General features: G+C 32.0%; 1 long non-coding RNA gene across 1 annotated transcript; it reads right to left on the bottom strand.

The window, feature by feature from the left end:
* Positions 1-220: 220 nt before the first annotated feature.
* Positions 221-21113, bottom strand: LOC130799021 (uncharacterized). The gene is made up of 3 exons (XR_009039170.1): positions 20708-21113; positions 19299-19365; positions 221-18887 (listed from the first exon to the last, which is right to left on the bottom strand). It is a non-coding gene; the product is annotated as an uncharacterized LOC130799021 (long non-coding RNA).
* Positions 21114-21479: the final 366 nt, after the last annotated feature.

The raw sequence follows: 21479 nt of genomic DNA, 5'->3' as shown, positions 1-21479 counted from the left end.
AATAATATAATACCATATAGTGTTGTGTGCCAAGTTTCAGTGCAAAACAAACCAAGTTTGAGCTACATTATGCGCCAAAAGTGCCAAAAAAAGCTTAAAAACCCATAAAATCGAAACTTCACACGTAATCTCTAGGCATATGACGATGATTTTCAATTCTAACCACTTCAACAAAATAATATATACCAAATAGTGTTGTGTGCAATAGTTTCATGCAAAAAGTTCCAAGGTTTGAGCTACTTTATGCGCGAAAGTGCCAATAAAGCTTAAAAACCCATAAAATCACAACTTAACATGTAATTTCTAGCATATGACTATTATTTTCAATTCTAACCACTGCAACACAATAATATAAACCATATAGTGTTGTGTGCCATGTTTCGTGCAAAACAAACCAAGTTTGAGCTACATTATGCGCCAAAAGTGCCAAAAAAGCTTAAAAACCCATAAAATCGCAACTTCACACGTAATCTCTAGCATATGACGATGATTTTAAATTCTAACCACTTCAACATAATAATATATACCAAATAGTGTTGTGTGCAAAGTTTCGTGCAAAAAGTACCAAGTTTGAGCTACTTTATGCGCGAAAGTGCCAAAAAAGCTTAAAAACCCATAAAATCACAACTTAACACGTAATTTCTAGCATATGACTATTATTTTCAATTCTAACCACTTCAACACAATAATATATACCAAATAGTGTTGTGTGCAAAGTTTCTTGCAAAACAAACCAAGTTTGATCTACTTTATGCGCGAAATTGCCAAAAAAGCATAAAAAACCCATAAAATCGCAACTTAACACGTAATTTCTAGCATATAACGATTATTTTCAATTCTAACCACTTCAACACAATAATATATACCAATTAGTATTGTGTGCAAAGTTTCGTGCAAAACAAACGAAGTTCTTACTTTATGCGCGAAAGTGCCAAAAAACCTTAAAAACCCATAAAATCGCTACTTTTTCTAGCATATGACTATTATTTTCAATTCTAACCACTGCAACACAATAATATATACCATATAGTATTGTGTGCCAAGTTTCGTGCAAAACAAACCAAGTTTGAGCTACATTATGCGCCAAAAGTGCCAAAAAAGCTTAAAAACCCATAAAATCACAACTTAACACGTAATTTCTTGCATATGACTATTATTTTCAATTCTAACCACTTCAACACAATAATATATACCAAATAGTGTTGTTTGCTAAGTTTCTTGGAAAACAAACCAAGTTTGATCTACTTTATGCGCGAAAGTGACAAAAAAGCTTAAAAACCCATAAAATCGCAACTTAACACGTAATTTCTAGCATATGACGATGATTTTCAATTCTAACCACTTCAACACAATAATATATACCAATTAGTATTGTGTGCAAAGTTTCGTGCAAAACAAACCAAGTTTGAGCTACTTTATGCGCGAAAGTACCAAAAAAGCTTAAAAACCCATAAAATCGCTACTTTTTCTAGCATATGACTATTATTTTCAATTCTAACCACTGCAACACAATAATATATACCATATAGTATTGTGTGCCAAGTTTCGTGCAAAACAAACCTAGTTTGACCTATATTATGCGCCAAAAGTGCCAAAAAGCTTAAAAACCCATAAAATCGCAACTTCACACGTAATCTCTAGCATATGACGATGATTTTCAATTCTAACCACTTCAACACAATAATATATACCAAATAGTGTTGTGTGCAAAGTTTCGTGCAAAAAGTACCAAGTTTGAGCTACTTTATGAGCAAAAGTGCCAAAAAAGCTTAAAAACACATAAAATTGCAACTTAACACGTAATTTGTAGTATATGACTATTATTTTCAATTCTAAAGACTTCAACACAATAATATATACCAAATAGTGTGGTGTGCCATGTTTCATGCAAAACAAATCAAGTTTGAGCAACTTTATGCGCGAAAGTGCCAAAAAAGCTTAAAAACTCATAAAATCGCAACATAACACGCAATTTCTAGCATATGACTATTATTTTCAATTCTTACCACTTCAACACAATAATATATACCAAATAGTGTTGTGTGCTAAGTTTCGTGCAAAACAAATCAAGTTTGAGCTACTTTATGCGCGAAAGTGCCAATAAAGCATAAAATCCCTTAAAATCGCAACGTAACACATAATGTCTAGCATATGACTATTATTTTAAATTCTAACGACTTCAACACAATAATATATACCAAATAGTGTTGTGGGCCATGTTTCATGCAAAACAAATCAAGTTTGAGCTACTTTATGCGCGAAAGTGCAAAAAAAGCTTTAAAAATGCATAAAATTGCAACTTAACACGTAATTTCTAGCATATGGCTATTATTTTCAATTCTAACCACTACAGAATAATATACACAAAATAGTGTTGTGTGCCAAGTTTCGTGCAAAATAAACCAAGTTTGAGCTACATTATGCGCAAAAGTGCCAAAAAAGCTTAAAATCTATAAAATCGCAACTTAACACGTAATCTCTAGCATATGACGATGATTTTCAATTCTAACCGCTTCAACACAATAATATATACCAAATAGTGTTGTGTGCAATGTTTCGTGCAAAAAGTACCAAGTTTGAGCTACTTTATGCGCGAAAGTGCCAAAAAAGTTTAATAACCCATAAAATCACAACTTAACACGTAATTTCTAGCATATGATTATTATTTTCAATTCTAACCACTTCAACACAGTAATATATATACCAAATAGTGTTGTGTGCAAATTTTCTTGCAAAACAAACCATTTTTGATCTACTTTATGCGCGAAAGTGCCAAAAAAGCTTAAAAACCCATAAAATCGCAGCTTAAAACGTAATTTCTAGCATATGACGATGATTTTCAATTCAAACCACTTCAACACAATAATATATACCAATTAGTATTGTGTGCAAAGTTTCGTGCAAAACAAACCAAGTTTGAGCTACTTTATGCGCGAAAGTGTCAAAAAAGCTTAAAAACCCATAAAATCGCTACTTTTTCTAGCTTATGACTATTATTTTCAATTCTAACCACTGCAACACAATAATATATACCATATAGTGTTGTGTGCCATGTTTCGTGCAAAAAAAACCAAGTTTGACCTACATTATGCGCCAAAAGTGCCAAAAAAGCTTAAAAACGCATAAAATCGCAACTTCACACGTAATCTCTAGCATATGACGATGATTTTCAATTCTAACCACTTCAACACAATAATATATACCAAATAGTGTTGTGTGCAAAGTTTCGTGCAAAAAGTACCAAGTTTGAGCTACTTTATGCGCGAAAGTGCCAAAAAAGCTTAAAAACCCATAAAATCGCAACTTAACACGTAATTTGTAGTATATGACTATTATTTTCAATTCTAAAGACTTCAACACAATAATATATACCAAATAGTGTTGTGTGCCATGTTTCATGCAAAACAAATCAAGTTTGAGCAACTTTATGCGCGAAAATGCCAAAAAAGCTTAAAAACTCATAAAATCGCAACATAACACGAAATTTCTAGCATATGACTATTATTTTCAATTCTTACCACTTCAACACAATAATATATACCAAATATTGTTGTGTGCTAAGTTTCGTGCAAAACAAACCAAGTTTGAGCTACTTTATGCGCGAAAGTGCCAAAAAAGCATAAAATCCCTTAAAATCGCAACGTAACACGTAATTTCTAGCATATGACCATTATTTTAAATTCTAACAACTTCAACACAATAATATATACCAAATAGTGTTGTGTGCAAAGTTTCTTGCAAAACAAACCAAGTTTGATCTACTTTATGCGCGAAAGTGCCAAAAAAGTTTATAAACCCATAAAATCGCAGCTTAAAACGTAATTTCTAGCATATGACGATGATTTTCAATTCTAACCACTTCAACACAATAATATATACCAATTAGTATTGTGTGCAAAGTTTCGTGCAAAACAAACCAAGTTTAAACTACTTTATGCGCGAAAATACCAAAAAAGCTTAAAAACCCATAAAATCTCAACTTAACACGTATTTTGTAGTATATGACTATTATTTTCAATTCTAACAACTTCAACACTATAATATATACCAAATAGTGTTGTGTGCCATGTTTCATGCAAAACAAATCAAGTTTGAGCTACTTTATGCGCGAAAGTGCCAAAAAAGCTTAAAAACCCATAAAATGGCAACTTAACACGTAATTTCTAACATATGACTATTATTTTCAATTCTAACCACTTCAAAACAATAATATATACCAAATAGTGTTGTGTGCTAAGTTTCGTGCAAACCAAACCAAGTTTGAGCTACTTTATGCGCGAAAGTGCCAAAAAAGCTTAAAACCCCATAAAATCGCAACATAACACGTAATTTCTAGCATAAGAATATTATTTTCAATTCTAACAACTTCAACACAATAATATATACCAAATAGTGTTGTGGGCCATGTTTCATGCAAAACAAATAAAGTTTGAGCTACTTTATGCGCGAAAGTGCCAAAAAAGCTTAAAAACCCATAAAATCACAACTTAACACGTAATTTCTAGCATATGACTATTATTTTCAATTCTAACCACTACAACACAATAATATATACCATATAGTGTTGTGTGCCAAGTTTCGTGCAAAACAAACCAAGTTTGAGCTACATTATGCGCCAAAAGTGCCAAAAAAGCTTAAAAACCTATAAAATCGCAACTTCACACGTAATCTCTAGCGTATGACGATGATTTTAAATTCTAACCACTTCAACACAATAATATATACCAAATAGTGTTGTGTGCAAAATTTCGTGCAAAAATTACCAAGTTTGAGCTACTTTATGCGCGAAAGTGCCAAAAAAGCTTAAAAACCCATAAAATGGCAACTTAACACGTAATTTCTAACATATGACTATTATTTAAAATTCTAACAACTTCAACACAATAATATATACCAAATAGTGTTGTGGGCCATGTTTCATGCAAAACAAATCAAGTTTGTGCTACTTTATGCGCGAAAGTGCAAAAAAAGCTTAAAAAATGCCTAAAATCGCAGCTTAACACGTAATTTCTAACATATGACTATTATTTTCAATTCTAACCACTACATAATAATATACACAAAATAGTGTTGTGTGCCAAGTTTCGTGCAAAATAAACCAAGTTTGAGCTACATTATGCGCAAAAGTGCCAAAAAAGCTTAAAATCCATAAAATCGCAACTTAACACGTAATCTCTAGCATATGACGACGATTTTAAATTCTAACCACTTCAACACAATAATATATACCAAATAGTGTTGTGTGCAAAGTTTCGTGCAAAAAGTACCAAGTTTGAGATACTTTATGCGCGAAAGTGCCAAAAAAGTTTAAAAACCCATAAAATCACAACTTAACACGTAATTTCTAGCATATGACTATTATTTTCAATTCTAACCACTTCAACACAATAATATATACCAAATAGTGTTGTGTGCAAAGTTTCTTGCAAAACAAACCAAGTTTGATCTACTTTATGCGCGAAAGTGCCAAAAAAGCTTAAGAACCCATAAAATCGCAGCTTAAAACGTAATTTCTAGCATATGACAATGATTTTCAATTCTGACCACTTCAACACAATAATATATACCAATTAGTATTGTGTGCAAAGTTTCGTGCAAAACAAACCAAGTTTGAACTACTTTATGCGCGAAAGTGCCAAAAAAGCTTAAAAACCCATAAAATCTCAACTTAACACGTAATTTGTAGTATATGACTATTATTTTTAATTCTAACAACTTCAACACTATAATATATACCAAATAGTGTTGTGTGCCATGTTTCATGCAAAACAAATCAAGTTTGAGCTACTTTATGCGCGAAAGTGCCAAAAAAGCTTAAAAAACCCATAAAATGGCAACTTAACACGTAATTTATAACATATGACTATTATTTTCAATTCTAACAACTTCAACACAATAATATATACCAAATAGTGTTGTGGGCCATGTTTCATGCAAAACAAATAAAGTTTGAGCTACTTTATGCGCGAAAGTGCCAAAAGAGCTTTAAAAATGCATAAAATCGCAACATAACAAGTAAATTTCTAGCATATGACTGTTATTTTCTATTCTAACCACTACAAAATAATATACACAAAATAGTGTTATATGCCATGTTTCGTGTAAAACAAACCAAGTTTGAGCTACATTATGCGCAAAAATGCAAAAAAAGCTTAAAAACCCATAAAATCGCAAATTAACACGTAATCTCTAGTATATGATGATTATTTTCAATTCTAACCACTTCAACACAATAATATATACCAATTAGTATTGTGTGCAAAGTTTCGTGCAAAACAAACCAAGTTTGAGCTACTTTATGCGCGAAAGTGCCAAAAAAGCTTAAAAACCCATAAAATCGCAACTTAACACGTAATTTCTAGCATATGACGATGATTTTCAATTCTAACCACTTCAAAACAATAGTATATACCAAATAGTTTTGTGTGCAAAGTTTCTTGCAAAACGAATCATGTTTGAGCAAATTTATGCGCGAAAGTGCCAAAAAAGTTTAAAAACCCTTAAAATCGCAAATTAACACGTAATTTCTAGCATATGACTATTATTTACAATTCTAACCCCTTCACGACAATAATATATACCAAATAATGTTGTGTGCAAAGTTTCTTGCAAAACAAACCAAGTTTGAGCTACTTTATGCGCGAAAGTGCCAAAATAGCTTAAAAACCAATAAAATTGCTACTTTTTCTAGCATATGACTATTATTTTCAATTCTAACCACTTCAACACAATAATATATACCATATAGTGTTGTGTGCCAAGTTTCGTGCAAAACAAACCAAGTTTGAGCTACTTTATGCGCGAAAGTGCCAAAGAAACTTAAAAACACAAAAAATCGCAACTTAGCACGTAAGTTCTAGCATATGACGATGATTTTCAATTCTAACCACTTCAACAAAATAATATATACCAAATAGTGTTATGTGCAATGTTTCGTGCAAAACAAACAAAGTTTGAGCTACATTATGCGCGAAAGTTCCAAAAAAGCATAAAAACCCATAATATCACAACTTAACACGTTATTTCAAGAGTATAACTATTATTTTCAATTATAACCACTTCAACACAATAAGATATACCAAATAGTGTAGAGTGCCAAGTTTCGTGTAGAACAAACCAAGTTTGAGCTACTTTATGTGCGAAAGTGCCAAAAAAGCTTAAAAACCCATAAAATCGCAACTTAACACGTAATTTCTAGCATATGACTATTATTTCAATTCTAACAACTTCAACACAATAATATACACCAATTAGTGTTGTGTGCCTTGTTTCATGCAAAACAAATTAAGTTTGAGCTACTTTATGCGCGAAAGTGCCAAAAAAGCTTAAATAATGCATAAAATCGCAACTTAACACGTAATTTCTAGCATTTGTCTATTATTTTAAATTCTAACCACTACATAATGATATACACCAAATAGTGTTGTGTGCCATGTTTCGTGCAAAACAAACCAAGTTTGAGCTACATTATGCGCAAAAGTGCCAAAAAAGCTTAAAAACCCATAAAATCGCAACTTAACACGTAATCTCTAGCATGTGACGATGATTTTAAATTCTAACCACTTCAACACAATAAAATATACCAAATAGTGTTGTGTGTAAAGTTTCGTGCAAAAAGTACCAAGTTTGAGCTACTTTATGCGCGAAAGTGCCAAAAAAGCTTACAAACCCATAAAATCGCAACTTAACACGTAATTTCTAGCATATGACGATAATTTTCAATTCTAACCATTTCAACACAATAGTATATACCAAATAGTTTTGCGTGCAAAGCTTCGTGCAAAACAAATCATGTTTGAGCTACTTTGTGCGCGAAAGTGCCAAAAAAGTTTAAAAACCCATAAAATCGCAACTTAACACGTAATTTCTAGCATATGACTATTATTTTCAATTCTAACCACTTCAACACAATAATATATACCAAATAGTGTTGTGTGCAAAGTTTCTTGCAAAACAAACCAAGTTTGATCTACTTTATGCGCGAAAGTGCCAAAAAAGCTTAAAAATCCATAAAATTGCTACTATTTCTAGCATATGACTATTATTTTTAATTCTAACCACTTAAACACAATAATATATACCATACAGTGTTGTGTGCCAAGTTTCGTGCAAAACAAACCAAGTTTGAGCTACTTTATACGCAAAAGTGCCAAAGAAGCTTAAAAACCCAAAAAAATCGCAACTTAGCACGTAAGTTCTAGCATATGACGATGATTTTCAATTCTAACCACTTCAACAAAATAATATATACCAATTTGTATTGTGTGCAATATTTCGTGCAAAACAAACCAAGTTTGAGCTACTTTATGCGCGAAAGTGCCATAAAAGCTTAAAAACCCATAAAATCGCTACTATTTCTAGCATATGACTAACATTTTCAATTCTAACCACTTCAACACAATAATATATACCTTACAGTGTTGTGTGCCAAGTTTCGTGCAAAATAAACCAAATTTGAGCTACTTTATGCGCGAAAGTGCCAAGTAAGCTTAAAAACCCAAAAAATCACAACTTAGCACGTAAGTTCTAGCATATGACGATGATTTTCAATTCTAACCACTTCAACAAAATAATATATACCAAATAGTGTTATGTGCAATGTTTCGTGCAAAACAAACGAAGTTTGAGCTACTTTATGCGTGAAAGTTACAAAAAAGCTTTAAAACCCATAAAATCACAACTTAACACGTTATTTCTAGAATATAACTATTATTTTCAATTTTAACCACTTCAACACAATAATATATACCAAATAGTGTAGAGTGCCAAGTTTCGTGTAAAACAAACCAAGTTTGTGCTACTTTATGCGCGAAAGTGCCAAAAAAGTTTATAAACCCACAACATCGCAACTTAACACGTAATTTGTAGCATATGACTATTATTTTCAATTCTAACAACATCAACACAATAATATATACCGAATAGTGTTGTGTGCCATGTTTCATGCAAAACAAATCAAGTTTGTGCTACATTATGCGCAAAAGTGCCAAAAAAGTTTAAAAACCTATAAAATCGCAACTTAACACGTAATCTCTAGCATATGACAATGATTTTCAATTGTAACCACTTCAACACAATAATATATACCAAATAGTGTTGTGTGCAAAGTTTCGTGCAAAACAAACCAAGTTTGAGCTACTTTTTGCGCGAAAGTGCCAAAAAAGCTTTAAAACCCGTAAAATCGCAACTTAATACGTAATTTCTAGCATATGACGATGATTTTCAATTCTAACAACTTCAACACAATAGTATATACCAAATAGTTTTGTGTGCAAAGTTTCGTGCAAAACAAATCCTGTTTGAGCTACTTTATGCGCGAAAGTGCCAAAAAAGTTTAAAAACCCTTAAAATCGCAAATTAACACGTAATTTCTAGCATATGACTATTATTTTCAATTCTAACCCCTTCACGACAATAATATTTGCCAAATAATGTTGTGTGCAAAGTTTCTTGCAAAAAATTCAAGTTTGATCTACTTTATGCGCGAAAGTACCAAAAAAGCTTAAAAACCCATAAAATCGCTACTTTTTCTAGCATATGACTATTATTTTCAATTCTAACCACTTCAACACAATAATATATACCATATAGTGTTGTGTGCCAAGTTTCATGCAAAACAAACCAAGTTTGAGCTACATTATGCGCGAAAGTGCCAAAGAAGCTTAAAAACACAAAAAATCGCAACTTAGCACGTAAGTTCTAGCATATGACGATGATTTTCAATTCTAACCACTTCAACAAAAGAATATATACCAAATACCCCAAGTTTGAGCTACTTTTTGCGCGAAAGTGCCAAAAAAGTTTATAAACCCATAAAATCGCAACTTAACACGTAATTTCTAACATATGACTATTATTTTCAATTCTAATACCTTCAACACAATAATATATACCAAATAGTGTTGTGTGCCATGTTTCATGCAAAACAAATCAAGATTGAGCTCCTTTAAGCGCGAAAGTGCCAAAAAAGCTTAAAAACCCAAAATATCGCAACGTAACATGTAATTTATAGCATATGACGATGATTTTCAATTCTAACCACTTCAACAAAATAATATATACCAAATAGTGTTATGTGCAATGTTTCGTGCAAAACAAACGAAGTTTGAGCTACTTTATGCGTGAAAGTTACAAAAAAGCTTAAAAACCCATAAAATCACAACTTAACACGTTATTTCTAGAATATAACTATTATTTTCAATTTTAACCACTTCAACACAATAATATATACCAAATAGTGTAGAGTGCCAAGTTTCGTGTAAAACAAACCAAGTTTGTGCTACTTTATGCGCGAAAGTGCCAAAAAAGTTTATAAACCCACAACATCGCAACTTAACACGTAATTTGTAGCATATGACTATTATTTTCAATTCTAACAACATCAACACAATAATATATACCGAATAGTGTTGTGTGCCATGTTTCATGCAAAACAAATCAAGTTTGTGCTACATTATGCGCAAAAGTGCCAAAAAAGTTTAAAAACCTATAAAATCGCAACTTAACACGTAATCTCTAGCATATGACAATGATTTTCAATTGTAACCACTTCAACACAATAATATATACCAAATAGTGTTGTGTGCAAAGTTTCGTGCAAAACAAACCAAGTTTGAGCTACTTTTTGCGCGAAAGTGCCAAAAAAGCTTAAAAACCCGTAAAATCGCAACTTAATACGTAATTTCTAGCATATGACGATGATTTTCAATTCTAACAACTTCAACACAATAGTATATACCAAATAGTTTTGTGTGCAAAGTTTCGTGCAAAACAAATCCTGTTTGAGCTACTTTATGCGCGAAAGTGCCAAAAAAGTTTAAAAACCCTTAAAATCGCAAATTAACACGTAATTTCTAGCATATGACTATTATTTTCAATTCTAACCCCTTCACGACAATAATATTTGCCAAATAATGTTGTGTGCAAAGTTTCTTGCAAAAAATTCAAGTTTGATCTACTTTATGCGCGAAAGTACCAAAAAAGCTTAAAAACCCATAAAATCGCTACTTTTTCTAGCATATGACTATTATTTTCAATTCTAACCACTTCAACACAATAATATATACCATATAGTGTTGTGTGCCAAGTTTCATGCAAAACAAACCAAGTTTGAGCTACATTATGCGCGAAAGTGCCAAAGAAGCTTAAAAACACAAAAAATCGCAACTTAGCACGTAAGTTCTAGCATATGACGATGATTTTCAATTCTAACCACTTCAACAAAAGAATATATACCAAATACCCCAAGTTTGAGCTACTTTTTGCGCGAAAGTGCCAAAAAAGTTTATAAACCCATAAAATCGCAACTTAACACGTAATTTCTAACATATGACTATTATTTTCAATTCTAATACCTTCAACACAATAATATATACCAAATAGTGTTGTGTGCCATGTTTCATGCAAAACAAATCAAGATTGAACTCCTTTAAGCGCGAAAGTGCCAAAAAAGCTTAAAAACCCAAAATATCGCAACGTAACATGTAATTTAAAGCATATGACTATTATTTTCAATTCTAACCACTTCAACACAATAATATATACCAAATAGTGTTGTGTGCTAAGTTTCGTGCAAAACAAACCAAGTTTGTGCTACTTTATGCGCGAAAGTGCCAAAAAAGCTTAAAAACCCATAAAATCGCAACTTAAAACGTGATTCCTAGCGTATGAGTATTATTTTCAATTCTAATCACTTCAACACAATAATATATACCAAATAGTGTTGTGTGCTAAGTTTCGTGCAAAACAAATCAAGTTTGAGCTACTCTATGCGCGAAGGTGCCAAAAAAGCTTAAATAATGCATAAAATCGCAACTTAACACGTAATTTCTAGCATATGACTATTATTTTCAATTCTAACCACTACATAATAATATACACCAAATAGTGTTGTGTGCCAAGTTTCGTGCAAAACAAACCAAGTTTGAGCTACATTATGCGCAAAAGTGCGAAAAAAGCTTAAAAACCCATAAAATCGCAACATAACATGTAATCTCTAGCATATGACGATGATTTTCAATTCTAACCACTTCAACACAATAATATATACCAAATAGTGTTGTGTGCAAAGTTTCGTGCAAAAAGTACCAAGTTTGAGCTACTTTATGCGCGAAAGTGCCAAAAAAGCTTTAAAACCCATAAAATCGCAACTTAACACGTAATTTCTAGCATGTGACGATGATTTTCAATTCTAACCACTTCAACACAATAGTATATACCAAATAGTCTTGTGTGCAAAGTTTCATGGAAAACAAATCATGTTTGAGCTACTTTATGCGCGAAAGTGCCAAAAAAGTTTAAAAACCCAGAAAAACGCAACTTAACACGTAATTTCTATCATATGACTATTATTTTCAATTGTAACAACTTCAACACAATAATATATACCAAATAGTGTTGTGTGCCATGTTTCATGCAAAACAAATCAAATTTGAGCTACTTTATGCGCGAAGGTGCCAAAAAGGCTTAAAAAATGCATAAAATCGCAACTTAACACGTAATTTCTAGAATATGACTATTATTTTTAATTCTAACCACTACTCAATAATGTACACCAAATAGTGTTGTGTGCCAAAGTTCGTGAAAAACAAACTGAGTTTGAGCTACATTATGCGCAAAAGTGCCAAAAAATCTTAAAAACCCATAAAATCGCAACATAACACGTATTCTCTAGCATACGACGATGATTTTCAATTTTGACCATTTCAACACAATAATATATACCTAATAGTGTTGTGTGCAAATTTTCGTGCAAAAAGTACCAAGTTTGAGCTACTTTATGCGCGAAAGTGCCAAAAAACTTAAAAACCCATAAAATCGCAACTTAACACGTAATTTCTAGCATATGACGATGATTTTCAATTCTAACCACTTCAACACAATATTATATACCAAATAGTTTTGTGTGCAAAGTTTCGTGCAAAACAAATCATGTTGGAGCTACTTTATCCGCGAAAGTGCCAAAAAAGTTTTTAAACCGATAAAATCACAACTTAACACGTAATTTCTAGTATATGACTATTATTTTTAATTCTAACCACTTCAACACAATAATATATACCCAATACTGTTGTGTGCAAAGTTTCTTGCAAAACAAACCAAGTTTGATCTACTTTATGCGCGAAAGTGCCAAAAAAGCTTAAAAACCCATAAAATCGCAACTTAACACGTAATTTCTAGCATATGGCTATTATTTTCAATTCTAGCAACTTCAACACAATAATATATACCAAATAGTGTTGTGTGCCATGTTTCATGCAAAACAAATCAAGTTTGAGCTACTTTAAGCGCGAAAGTGCCAATAAAGCATAAAAAATGCATAAAATCCCAACTTAACACGTAATTTCTAGCATATGACTATTATTTTCAATTCTAACCACTACACAATAATATACACCAAATAATGTTGTGTGCAAAAGTTCTTGCAATACAAATCGAGTTTGAGCTACATTATGCGTAAAAGTGCCAAAAAATCTTAAAAACCCATAAAATCGCAACTTAACACGTAATCTCTAGCATATGACGTTGATTTTCAATTCTAACCACTTCAACACAATAATATATACCAATTAGTATTGTGTGCAATGTTTCGTGCAAAACAAACCAAGTTTAAGCTACTTTATGCGCGAAAGTGCCAAAAAAGCTTAAAAACCCATAAAATCGCTACAATTTCTAGCATATGACTATTATTTTCAATTCTAACCACTTCAACACAATAACATATACCATACAGTGTTGTGGCCAAGTTTCGTGCAAAACAAACCACGTTTGAGCTACTTTATTCGCGAAAGTTCCAAAAAAGCTGAAAAACCCATAAAATCACAACTTAACACGTTATTTCTAGAATATAACTATTATTTTCAATTCTAACCACTTCAACACAATAATATATACCATACAGTGTTGTGTGCCAAGTTTCGTGCCAAACAAATCATGTTTGAGCTCTTTATGCGCGAAAGTGCCAAAAAAGTTTAACAACCCATACAATGGCAACTTAACACGTAATTTTTAGCATATGGCTATTATTTTCAATTCTAACCACTTCAACAAAATAATATATACCAAACAGTGTTATGTGCAATGTTTCGTGCAAAACAAACGAAGCTTGAGCTACTTTATGCGCGAAAGTTCCAAACAAGCTTAAAAACCCATAAAATCACAACTTAACACGTTATTTCTAGAATATAACTATTATTTTCAATTCTAACCACTTCAACACAATAATATATACCAAATAGTGTTGTGTGCAAAGTTTTGTGCAAAACACCCCAAGTTTGAGCTACTTTTTGCGCGAAAGTGCCAAAAAAGTTTATAAACCCATCAAATCGCAAATTAACACGTAATTTCTAGCATATGACTATTATTTTCAATTCTAACAACTTCAACACAATAATATATACCAAATAGTGTTGTGTGCCATGTTTCATGCAAAACAAATCCAGATTAAGCTCCTTTATGCGCGAAAGTGCCAAAAAAGCTTAAAAACCCATAAAATCACAACTTAACATGTAATTTCTAGCATATGACTATTATTTTCAATTCTAACCACTTCAACACAATAATATATATACCAAATAGTATTGTGTGCTAAGTTTCGTGCAAAACAAACCAAGTTTGTGCTACTTTATGCGCGAAAGTGCCAAAAAAGCTTAAAAACCAATAAAATCGCAACTTAACACGTAATTTCTAGCATATGACTAGTATTTTCAATTCTAAAAACTTCAACACAATAATATATACCAAATAGTGTTGTGTGCCATGTTTCATGCAAAACAAATCAAGTTTGAGTTACTTTATGGGCGAAAGTGCGAAAAAAGCATAAATAATGCATAAAATCGCAACTTAACACGTAATTTCTAGCATATGACTATTATTTTCAATTCTAACCACTTCAACACAATAGTATATACCAAATAGTTTAGTGTGCAATGTTTCGTGCAAAACAAATCATGTTTGAGCTACTTTATGCGCGAATGTGCCAAAAAACTTTAAAAATCCATAAAATCGCAACTTAACACGTAATTTCTAGCATATGACAATTATTTTCAATTCTAACCACTTCAACACAATAATATATACCAAATAGTGTTGTGTGCAATGTTTCTTGCAAAACAAAACAAGTTTGATCTACTTTATGCGCGAAAGTGCCAAAAAAGCTTAAAAACCCATAAAATCGCAACTTAACACGTAATTTCTAGCATATGACGATGATTTTCAACTCTAACCTCTTCAACACAATAATATATAAACTAATTAGTATTGTGTGCAAAGTTTCGTGGAAAAAAAACCAAGTTTGAGCTACTTTATGCGCGAAAGTGCCAAAAAAGCTTAAAAACCAATAAAATCGCAACTTAACACGTAATTTTGAGCATATGACGATGATGTTTAATTCTAACCACTTTAACATAATAATATATACCAGATAGTGCTGTGTGCAAAGTTTCTTGCAAAACAAACCAAGTTTGTGCTACTTTATGCGCGAAAGTGCCAAAAAAGTTTAAAAACCCATAAAATTGCAACTTAACACGTAATTTCTAGCATATGACTATTATTTTCAATTCTAACAACTTCAACACAATAATATATACCAAATAGTGTTGTTGCCATGTCTCATGCAAAACAAATCAAGTTTGAGCTACTTTATGCGCGAAAGTGCCAAAAAATCTTTAAAAATGCATAAAATCGCAACTTAACACGTAATTTCTAGCATATGACTATTAATTTCAATTCTAACCACTACACAATAATATACACCAAATAGTATTGTGTGCCAAATTTCGTGCAAAACAAACCAAGTTTGAGCTGCATTATGCGCAAAAGTGCCAAAAAATCTTAAAAACCCATAAAAACGCAACTTAACACAGAATTTATAGCATATGACGATGATTTTCAATTCTAACCACTTCAACACAATAGTATATACCAAATATTTTTGTGTGCAAAGTTTCGTGCAAAACAAATCATGTTTGAGCTACTTTATGCGCGAAAGTGCCAAAAAAGTTTAAAAACCCATAAAATCGCAACTTAATACGTAATTTCTAGCATATGACTATTATTTTCAATTCTAACCACTTCTACACAATAATATATACCAAATAGTGTTGTGTGCAATGTTTCTTGCAAAACAAACCAAGTTTGATCTACTTTATGCGCGAAAGTGCCAAAAAAGCTTAAAAACCCACAAAATCGCAACTTAACACGTAATTTCTAGCATATGACTATGATTTTCAATTCTAACCATTTCAACACAATAATATATACCAATTAGTATTGTGTGTAAAGTTTCGTGCAAAACAAACCAAGTTTGAGCTACTTTATGCGTGAAAGTGCTAAAAAAGCTTAAAAACCCATAAAATCGCAACTTAACACGTAATTTTTAGCATATGACGATGATTTTTAATTCTAACCACTTTAACACAATAATATATACCAAATAGTGCTGTGTGCAAAGTTTCTTGCAAAACAAACCAAGTTTGTGCTACTTTATGCGCGAAAGTGCCAAAAAAGTTTTAAAACCCATAAAATCGCAACTTAACACGTAATTTCTAGCATATGTCTATTATTTTCAATTCTAACAAGTTCAACACAATAATATATACCAAATAGTGTTGTTGCCATGTTTCATGCAAAACAAATCAATTTTCAGCTACTTTATGCGCGAAAGTGCCAAAAAATCTTTAAAAATGCATAAAATCGTAACTTAACACGTAATTTCTAGCATATGACTATTATTTTCAATTCTAACCACTACACCATAATAAACACCAAATAGTATTGTGTGCCAAAGTTCGTGCAAAACAAACCAAATTTGAGCTATATTATGCGCAAAAGTGCCAAAAAATCTTAAAAACCCATAAAATCGCAACTTAACACGTAATTTGTAGCATATGACGATGATTTTCAATTCTAACCACTTCAACACAATATTATATACCAAATAGTTTTGTGTGCAAAGTTTCGTGCAAAACAAATCATGTTTGAGCTACTTTATGCGCGAAAGTGCCAAAAAAGTTTTAAAACACATAAAATCGCAACTTAATACGTAATTTCTAGCATATGACTATTATTTTCAATTCTAACCACTTCAACACAATAATATATACCAAATAGTGTTGTGTGCAATGTTTCTTGCAAAACAAACCAAGTTTGATCTACTTTATGCGCGAAAGTGCCAAAAAAGCTTAAAAATCCACAAAATCGCAACTTAACACGTAATTTCTAGCATATGACGATGATTTTCAATTCTAACCACTTAAACACAATAATATATACCAATTAGTATTGTGTGTAAAGTTTCGTGCCAAACAAACCAAGTTTGAGCTACTTCATGCACGAAAGTGCTAAAAAAGCTTAAAAACCCATAATATCGCAACTTAACACGTAATTTTTAGCATATGACGATGATTTTTAATTCTAACCACTTTAACACAATAATATATAGCAAATAGTGCTGTGTGCAAAGTTTCTTGCAAAACAAACCAAGTTTGAGCTACTTTATGCGCGAAAGTGCCGAAAAAGCTTAAAAACCCATAAAATCGCAACTTAACACGTAATTTCTAGCATATGACTATTATTTTCAATTCTAGCAACTTCAACACAATAATATATATACCAAATAGTGTTGTATGTCATGTTTCATGCAAAACAAATCAAGTTTGAGCTACTTTATGCGCGAAAGTGCCAAAAAAGCTTATAAACCCATAAAATCGCAACTTAACACGTAATTTCTAGCATATGACTATTATTTTCAATTCTAACAACTTCAACACAATAATATATACCAAATAGTGTTGTGTGCCATGTTTCATGCAAAACAAAATAAGTTTGAGCTATTTTATGCGCGAAAGTGCCAAAAAAGCTTAAAAAATACATAAAATGCATAAATTAGTACAAGTTCCCAAAAAAAAAGTGGGAGAAAGTTGCAAAATTTCAACATGAACAGTTGTAATTTGAAATAGAAAATATTTTTATTACTTATCAAAATATTCCATAAATTATCATACCCACCATTTATCTACTGCCTATGACGGGTACAATTTCATACCCACGCCTACTCAAATAGGTTTTTATCCGAAATTATCCACACCCACTATATGCCATGTCCATCTTATACTTACCCCATATCCACCACATAGCCACTCTATACCCACAGGCTACATCATACCGCCCTATCCTCACCTCATACCCACCCACCCCTTACTCGTCTATAAACTCTAAACACATTGTATCATAAAAGTCATAGTAATAGTCATAGTTATCAACCTAGTATCCTGCATAGGTCGGGGTCTGGGAGAGGAAGGAAGCGGACAGACCATACCCGTACTCCCTACAAGGAAAGGGCGCAGAGGACTGCACGCACACAAATAATCCCCTAAAAGGATGGGCCCTACAAAGAGAAATGTGAGTGGTATACATCTCGCATTCTCGCCTAGGAAGGCATCTATAACAAATAAACCACATTAAAATTGTAACTGAATCATAAAAAAGAAAAACAAAAGGAAACTAAAAACCCGAATAGATAACTAAGATAGAAAAGGGTAAAAGTGTAACAACCCGACTTACCGCTGACTGGGTAAACAGGGTCATCACTGGGTTCGTTTCCCAAGAAATTGAAATCACACTTCCAAAACTCAAGCAAAAGGGGTCACAAGCTCTTCAACGTGACTAACTCAGCTAAATCCCAAAATCAATATCTAACTAAAACACAAGACAATCATACAATTCTCTACAAGTCCGATATAACCAGCATAGCCAAAACAAATATACATTTATCCAAAATCGTAACACAAATCTACAAATTCCTACGTGCTCAGCTTATAATACATCCTTGGAATACTATTCAACACCGCTAACCCATCGTTCCCGACCGGTTCCGATCTGTAATCAGGCTAAAAGATGGAAACAACAAGGAATCAGATTAAACTGAGTGAGAAGCAACAATCCAAAACAATTAAACACAGCAATACAAAACAATGGTTTAAAAGCAACATCAGTTTCCTAGATCTATGTGCGCACAGGGAGTCTAGTTTGAGAGGTGCCTCATAGCTCTAAGGCTATGTCGCTCTCGGGTGAAGCTAGTCAATATCTCAATGACAATTCGCTTCAAAACAGGGAGTAGGGAACCATGTTCCTCAACTCCGTCAATGACCAGCCCGCAACCCGATCCATTGACCATATCAATATCAGCATAATCATTCATAAAAATTTATCACATTCATATAAATTTCACAAACTTTAAATAAACATTTTACAAATGGTAGCCTGGCCAGACCGCTTTTTAAGGGACTGTTACTACTCACCGACGATGTCGCTTCAAGGTAACGAATCCAGCTATCAACTAGAAGGGTTCTTCGATGACGTCGTCTCCTGGAGCATAACAAACATAGCATCACAACAACGCATACGATACTTAAGCTAGGTTCATTTAATTCATTACTACTCTTCCTAACAATGCATAGATCGAACAGCTATTCTATAATTTCGAATCATTTAAATCTCACATGTTCTATTCTAATCTCCCGATTTTCCATCAAGATTTTATAACCACGACCTATAATTGTCAATTTCTCTTCAAGATTAACAACGTCTATAACTTCCTTAGTTTCCTTTGTAATTCCAACTACTACAAAAAAGATAGACATTTTAACTCATCATTATCAATACTTTTAAGAATCATATAATTAAATCAAGAACCCCGATTATCCAATATTTCATCACATTCATATATTTCTCGACCTATATTTAACATTATTTATCCACAACCCTTATTTTCCAATATGCACATTTAACCACAAAGATAAGTATTCTAGTCTACAATCCACAAGTCCACAAGAATCTAATACCTCATCCAAGAATATTAAATTATTTACAATTAATCTTTACAACTATCCTTCAAACAATTACATAATCCAAACATTTCTTCAATCCAAACTAATCATTTCAAGATCCATCAAATCATACTCATCATCATATAACTTACTAATAATACATTTTCCATCAATTTTCCAATTAAACACCAATATATTCATTCAAACTTAACATTGAAAATCCTCAAAGAATCACATAATACCTTCAAGAATATCAAGTTATAGATACTTTACCCATAACTCTTGTTTTAGCATTTCTAATCATCATATAACAGTAAAATTTTGATCTTTAATTCACTATTTACATCTTATTAAACTGGAAGTAAACATTCTAGCCACAATCGCTATTGCTCATAAAGAATTAATAATCCATCTAAAATATTCAATCATCTAACAATTAGCTCTTGACGAGTATCCACAATCAAAATGATTAATCTCAACTTCACCTAAATCTATCAATCAAAATAATACCCATAACAAGTTCTCAAATCAACAAACATCTAATATATCATCTAAGAGCATCACTTTACTCAATTACTTGTCATCATCATCGTCAAAACCACCTTGAACAACTAGCATTTACCTGAGAAATTCATTAACCTAATCAAAATCAGGACATCATCATCATCATTGGCCATAAATTCCTACTTCCTAACATTAATTATCCAATATCTCATATCCAACTAATAATCCCAATCAACATAACTCATCCAATTAGTTTATATAAATTCAAGATTCAATAAAATTTAGCGTTTAACACATAATTAATAAATTATTCAATTAAAAGTACATGAATCAGAGTATACCCATCAAGAAAACAGAGAAGGGCTTAAGACAACTACCTTCTATTCAGCTACCAGAAACAAGGACGAAAACGGACTTAATGCTTGATTCACGGTTTGAATTGGATGTTTAATCATGAGATTGAAGCTCACTCCTTCTCCCCTAACTCAGCAGAAATCAGAGATAAGGGGAAAGGATTTCGATGCTACTTTGATTTCACACAGCCTTTCGAAATTCAAAGGAAGAAGAACCCAATTTCTTCGAAAATCAAAGACAAGGGACGGCGGGATAAGAGCATGGGTTTCGAAGGTCTTGAGGATGCAAAGAAGGGTTTGAAAATGATGATGAATAGTGACGGAATGAGAAGGAAGGAGAAGGAAGGGAAATGGGGAAAGGGAATGTCGGTTTAGGAGAAGGGGACGGGAAGGGAATTGGGAATTGGGGAAAAAAAGTTTCTGATTTGGGTATTAATTTTAGTTATATATATATATATATATATATATATATATATATATATATATATATATATATATATATATATATATATATATATATATATATATATATATATATATATATCATCATCATCATCATCATCATTATTATTATTATTATTATTATTATCACTTAACCCACTTGATTCACGGTAATTTCTAATTAGTTTAAAGCCGAAAATGATTTTATTTATTTTTAAAATTTCCGAATGTTACAAAAGGAGACGGGAACTATCAATAATCTAAAACACAAATATGATGTCTCCAACTATTTTTATCCCTAGTCGGGTCCTCAGAAAGGTGCAACTTCTACAAGTCAATTTTTATTTGTTTATTC

This window comes from Amaranthus tricolor, chromosome 13 (assembly GCF_026212465.1).
Source record: "Amaranthus tricolor cultivar Red isolate AtriRed21 chromosome 13, ASM2621246v1, whole genome shotgun sequence".
NCBI lineage: Eukaryota > Viridiplantae > Streptophyta > Magnoliopsida > Caryophyllales > Amaranthaceae > Amaranthus > Amaranthus tricolor.
This window is presented reverse-complemented; position numbering and strand designations above follow the sequence as displayed.